This window comes from Silene latifolia, chromosome 11 (assembly GCF_048544455.1).
Source record: "Silene latifolia isolate original U9 population chromosome 11, ASM4854445v1, whole genome shotgun sequence".
In the NCBI taxonomy this organism is placed as follows: domain Eukaryota; kingdom Viridiplantae; phylum Streptophyta; class Magnoliopsida; order Caryophyllales; family Caryophyllaceae; genus Silene; species Silene latifolia.
Window position 1 is genome coordinate 92,493,843 of NC_133536.1, and position 6,112 is coordinate 92,499,954.

A 6,112-nucleotide genomic window follows, 5' to 3' on the forward strand; every position below is an offset into this window, starting at 1 on the left:
AGAGCCGACAGCTGCGAATCTCTACAAAGGATTCAAACTACCTGGGGAGGCGAGAAAATTCGAGCCAAAGCCTTCCTATATTAACCTGGTTGAGAGAAACCGATTCGGGGGGAGCCGCAAATGAAGATGCAGCCAAGCACATGGAGATTTTTATTGATTATTGCTGCTCTATACCCCCGCCGGCCGGTGTGACCCAAGACCAGATCAAGGAGACCATGTTCATTTTCTCCCTTCGTGATGCTGCAAGGGAGTGGTATAGAGATCTGGACCGAGCCGCTCATGGGATCACCGACTGGAATTCCTTAGCCCTGGCATTCTACAAAAAGTACTTCTCTGCCTCGAAGACTAATGCCATTAGAGCTCAGATCACTAGCTTTAAACAAGGGTCTGACGAGAACTTCCATGAAGCATGGGTCCGTTTCAAGAAACTGGTGCGAACCATACCGCGCCATGGGTTCGAAAAATGGAGTCTTTCCAACCAGTTCTCCAATGGGCTGTATGACGATCATAGGGCTACTTTGGATGCTGCAGCCAATGGCCGATTTGCTGAAAACACGGGAGAGACTAGGGGGTGGAAGATCATCGATGATTTGGCCACTCATAAGGCTGAATATGGGAATTCGAGAGGAAACCAGAGGAGGGCTGCTGAATCTTCCTCTGTTGCTGCACTAGAAGCTCTCACTGCAAGGTTTGACAAATATGAGTTGGGAGGAGCTTCTAAAGGAGGGATGTACCATGTTAACGCTGTTTCAGACGGTCCTTTCGTCTGTAGAAGATGTGGAGCTGAGGGGCATGTCTCAGAGAATTGTTCTGCCCCCTTTGAGTCTTGTGCTGCCTTTCAACACTATTGGCAGACAAACACATACTATGAGCCGAATGTCCACCCCAACTTGAGGTGGAGTAGCCAGAATGTCCTAAATCCGACCCAACCTCCACAACAGCAGCAGCAGCAAGCTTATGTGCCCCCTCACAAACAACCATATCAAAAACTTCCCTATGTGCCGCAGCAGCAACAATCCCAAAATTCCGAGTTCACCGAGTTGAAGAACTTATTGCTGAAGGAGTCCCAAGCTAGAGAAGCCGGGATGACAATGCTAGAGAGCCAAATTGCTCAGTTGGCTAGCAAGAGTACCACTCGAGCTCCGGGACACTTACCGACTCAAACTGACCAGAAAGAGACCCTAAATGCCATAACTTTAAGGAGTGGGTCTACCCTGGAGGGGCCTGCTATGGTCAAGGATGCCACTGCAAAAGATGAGGCGAAACCGAGTCAAAACAAAGCTGGAACGAGCAAAGGAAAAAAAAAAAAGGCGTCTACCAGGTATATCAGTCAATCGACTGACATACCCGGTCGATCGACTGAAGTGCGGGTTACAGAAGCTTCTGGTCCGGTTCAAGTCAGTCGATCGACTGACATCACTGGTCGATCGACCGAGATCGCTGCTGATAGTGAGATTTTTCGTCCTCCGATGCCCGACAACTTGAGGGATCATTTGTTTCGGGGCACGACGAGTCCGAAAATATTGGGAAAGACCCAGAGTCTGATGGGTCGATCCGGCTCAAGTACGACCCGATGTCGATCAATGGTTCACATTTGAGACGATCTAAAGAGGGTTCAAGCTTCAACAAGGAGAAAGTAGTGGACTTCCAGCCTAAGTCCACGGATACCAACATGCGCGATTTAGAGGAGAGGGCTAGGCTACTTCTTACAGCCCCATATCCGGAAAGACTAGTGCCGACGAAGGAACAGGTATCTTTCAATAAATTTGAAAAAGTTATCCGTAGCTTGAATGTACAAGTGCCTTTCCTTGAGTTAGTTAATCAAGTGCTTGCCTATACTAAATTCATGAAACAACTCTTGTCTAAGAAAAAGTCACTTGAAAATGTGCATACTGTCGCATTAACCAAAGAGTCATGCTTTTATTTCTCTAACACTTCACCCCATAAGCTAGAGGACCCGGGTAGTGTTTCTGTTCCTTGTAATATAGGTACCTTCTCTATTGAGAAGGCATTATGTGACTTAGGAGCTAGTATAAGCGTCATGCCTTTGAGTCTAGCTAGGAAGCGGAAACTAACTCGATTTGCAGTGACTGACATGACAGTACAGATGGCTGACCGATCTGCGGTCCAGCCAATAGGAGTCTTAGAGGACATTCCTGTCCAAATAGGGAAGTTTTTCTTCCCCGTCGACTTCGTTGTACTTGACATGCCTGAGGATGCCCATATTCCCATTATTTTGGGTAGGCCATTTCTGCACACTGCTGGTGCAGTCATAGATGTCGGTCTAGGTACCTTGACTTTTAAAGTAGGCAAGCATTCTATTGTCTTTGCCCAACCTGCTAAGAAAAAGGACCCCATGTGGCCTAGGACTTGTAATGCGGTTTCTGACAAGAAATCGTACTTTGTGCTTCCTGATATGCCCATCTCTATTCCTGTTGTAACCCCTCCGCCCCAGATTGGGAGCAAATTGGAGGAAGATTTGTCTATTTCTGATATTCCAGGAGCTGGTTTGGGGAAGGAAGAGCTGCAAGTCACCCTAGCTGTGAAGAAGCCAATCATTTCACGAGGAGGTCTTGGTTTCCTTAGCTATGCCACCGATGAGGAAGTTTATGACGAGCCAGTCAAAGTAACAGAGTCCGACTTGGACTTTGATGAGCAAGAAGAGGTCATTGACTGGGGAGATGATGAAAGTGTTGATCCGTTGAGCCATACGGACGTGGAAGCTAAGAAGGGTGTAGCTGATAAGATAAGCACCGTTGAGGCTACCTCTAGTAGCCAGAAGCCGACGAAGTGGGCCATTCCGTGGCCGTTCTTGATCAACTACTAGTTGATCACATGTTTTCCAAACATTTTATTTGCTTTTGTTAGACACTTTTTATTGCTTTTGTGTGCGCGAAACTTCGCATTTTATTTTGCTTACTTAGGATTTTATACGCTTTAGACTTTACTTTGGGTTTTGCGCAATTTTGGGCGCGTACTATTGTGCATTTGCAGGTTTTTAGACCTCATTAGCTCATGTAATTGAGCAAATACGAGGAAATAGGGAGTTACAGCAGTATCTTCAGTCGATCGACTGGGCTATGTAGTCGATCGACCGGTCTGCAGTTTCCAGGAGCTACTGTTCCTTTCACCTCGGTCGATCGACTGAGAGATGTGGTCGATCGACCGGCCTGCACTGCTGTACCTGTTTACGACCTCTCTCCTGCTATGTTTGGTCAAGTTGCGGAACTAAGGGAGTTTTCTACTCCACTTTATCTTCCTTCACTATTTATTTCTTTTATTTTTCTCAATTATGCACATAATACCGCTTCATCATTGCTTTCTTGATTTATGCGTGGTACTTTGTTTGTCTTTTCAGGTACTTATTAGTAGGCACTGCTGGCTACTGAAACCTCCTAGCTCACGCTGGTTTGGGGAGGTTTCCTTTTGCTGCGCTTAAAGTCTTGTGAGTTTCCGAGTCCTTCTTTATGTCAATTTTAGTTTTTATTATGCAAAATCCCATTTTCTTTTGCTTCTTTATACATGATTTTGCACAATGGGGACATTGTGTGATTTGGTTTGGGGAAGAGTTTTGCATTGCATTCACATGTTTTATTGCATTTCTGTTTCATGTTTATTGCATTTCAGTTTGCATTTGTTATTTCATTTCTATATATATACAAAATACCAAAAAAATTGAAAAATTTCAAAAAAATGCACGTTTATTTTAGCATATAGGTCGAGTCGGAAAGGTAGTATTTCAATGATGACATTGCATTTGCACCTGTTTTTGCCTAAGCCTTGCTTGATTAACATGTTATTAGTAGAATTGTATAAGTGCATATCTACGAGCTTTCGTTAATTATTTGCTGAACTTGAGACTTGACTTTGAAAATTAGCAAACTACATCATATTTCTGAGATTTAGAGCCTATAGCTGGTGACATCCATGACCAGTTTATCTAGGATGTGATTAGTACTCCTTATGAGACATGTTACTTAAATATGCATAAATATGAACTTAATCTGCTTAATACCTGTATGCATTCGGTTTGTGGTTAGTTGACACATGTGGTAGAGGTTTCCCTTTATTCGTTTTGCCCATGAATCCCACACTGCCAAAAATATCCTTTTTGTCCCATTTACTACATCCTACATTTAGCCTGTCCTTTGTCAAGCTAGCAGTCCGTGTTCTTGGGATTGCTACTTAGTTTTTGGTAGCATTTGCTCTTATTTGAGATGTTATTGGGAGAATGAAAAAAAGGAAAGAAAGAAAGAAAAAAGAACTGAAAAAGTTGAAAAAAGGAAGTGAAAAATGATTCGAAAAAAAAAAAGAAAAAGAGATTCTGTACTGTTTAAGCGGTCGATCGACTGGCATCATAGGTCGATCGACTGAGGTTCGAGAAAAAAGAAAGAAATCAAATTCGCATAATTCAAAATCCTTATCTCATGGCGATTTTTGCTCCCATGTATTATTCATATCTATTGGGGAGTCAGTTGATTACTGTTATATCGGAGACTGTGAGTTTTGTGCTTGTTATAGACCCGTTTCATTTGATTTTGAGCAAGAAGAAGGATGTTTCCATATGGTTCCGTTTGGGTACTAGCTTGATCACCTGTACCTCCACTTTTCTATAAATGTTTTGCCTCTTCTTACCCATACCTCACATATCCCATATATACCTCGGCATGTGTCATGGTCATTTGTTGGTTGAAATGCATATGTACGGTTGTAGAGATTACTTTCATATTAGATTGCAGGCATGTTCTTATAGGTCGTAGTTAGGTGAGTATCACTACAAATGAATTCTTTCCATCTTTACATTATTCACCTGTGCTTATGAGTGATATGAGCGACCCGCGAGAGTCCAATTTGATAAGTCTCTACAGTTGACGGTTCAACAGTTTTTAAACGACTTTATAACTCGTTTGCATGATTCGCATTACTAAGTGATTGTTAGTTATTGCATTAAATTGGTTTAGGCTTTACATGCTGCATTTCGCTCTGAGATTGAACTCGTTCCATTAGGTCATTAGATCGAGTCTAGTTCTTGCTTGGGGACAAGCAAGGGTTTGGTTTGGGGAAGTTTGATGCGTGTCTTTTATATGATGTTTTACATCCTATTTTACACGCATTTCAGAGCTCATTCATGTTGTTTATGCTACATTTCTCTCTATTTCTGTCTACTTCCGTATTTTTGTACATTATTGCAGAAATGTGAAGAATCCAGCGGAAATCGAGCTAAATCCGTCCCCGAGTATCCTGCGTTGGATTTGACGTGAAGTAGTTGCTTAAGGAACGAGCTTGGTGCGCAATCCAAGGCCCAAAAGACAAATCCAAGAGATTATAAAAGTCAAGTAGCAGCTAAAGCAGTCGATCGACCACTACCTTCAGTCGATCGACCAAATCACGGGTTCAAGAAGCTACTGTACACCGAAGAGCAGTCGATCGACCGCCATGCTTAGTCGATCGACCAAGCTGCTATCCCAGACGAGAATTAAAAGACCGAGGAAGCGCAAGCCCATTGAGTTTAGGTTTTGATAATAAGTGTTACGTATGTTTGTTATATAACGTAACCTAGAACACCAGTTTGGGGGATCCGATTTTTATCTAAGTTTTACACAGTAACATTCAGTTTTTATTAGGGTTTGGAACATTGTTTTAGCATTGGAATTTTGTTTTTATTCTTAATCATTCCTCTTCGATTTCGGTATTCCTTCTGCCTTATTTCGATTCACTTTTATTTCGGTGTTAGTATAGAATTGCTAGTTAGATTCCAAGCCAATTTTATCGTTGCATGTTAATCAATTATCTTACCGCTTTAATTATGAATTCAGTACTTTTATGCCCTAGTTTTGTTGTTGTTATCACCCTCAGCATGAGTAGCTAAATTAATTGTGCTATGATGTAGACGAATTATGGCGTAGGCGGCGTAGTATTAATTTGGACTGAAATCGCGTGTCAGTCGATCGACTGCCATACCTGGTCGATCGACTGACCACGTGAGGTTACCTTTCGTTTTAATTGATTTTAATGTTGTATTTAACGAATCGAATGCATGTGACCAGTTAGATGCTTAATTTATGACTGACCCAGTAGATCGGGAGATAGGGACAGTTGTTAGATCACCAAT

The 6,112-nt window shown here is 42.4% G+C and overlaps 1 non-coding gene across 1 annotated transcript; it reads right to left on the reverse strand.

Annotated features, from left to right (window-relative positions):
• Positions 1 to 350: 350 nt before the first annotated feature.
• On the reverse strand, positions 351 to 457 carry LOC141616057 (small nucleolar RNA R71). Its single transcript, XR_012530435.1, has one exon. It is a non-coding gene; the product is annotated as a small nucleolar RNA R71 (small nucleolar RNA).
• Between the last annotated feature and the right edge of the window lie 5,655 nt (positions 458 to 6,112).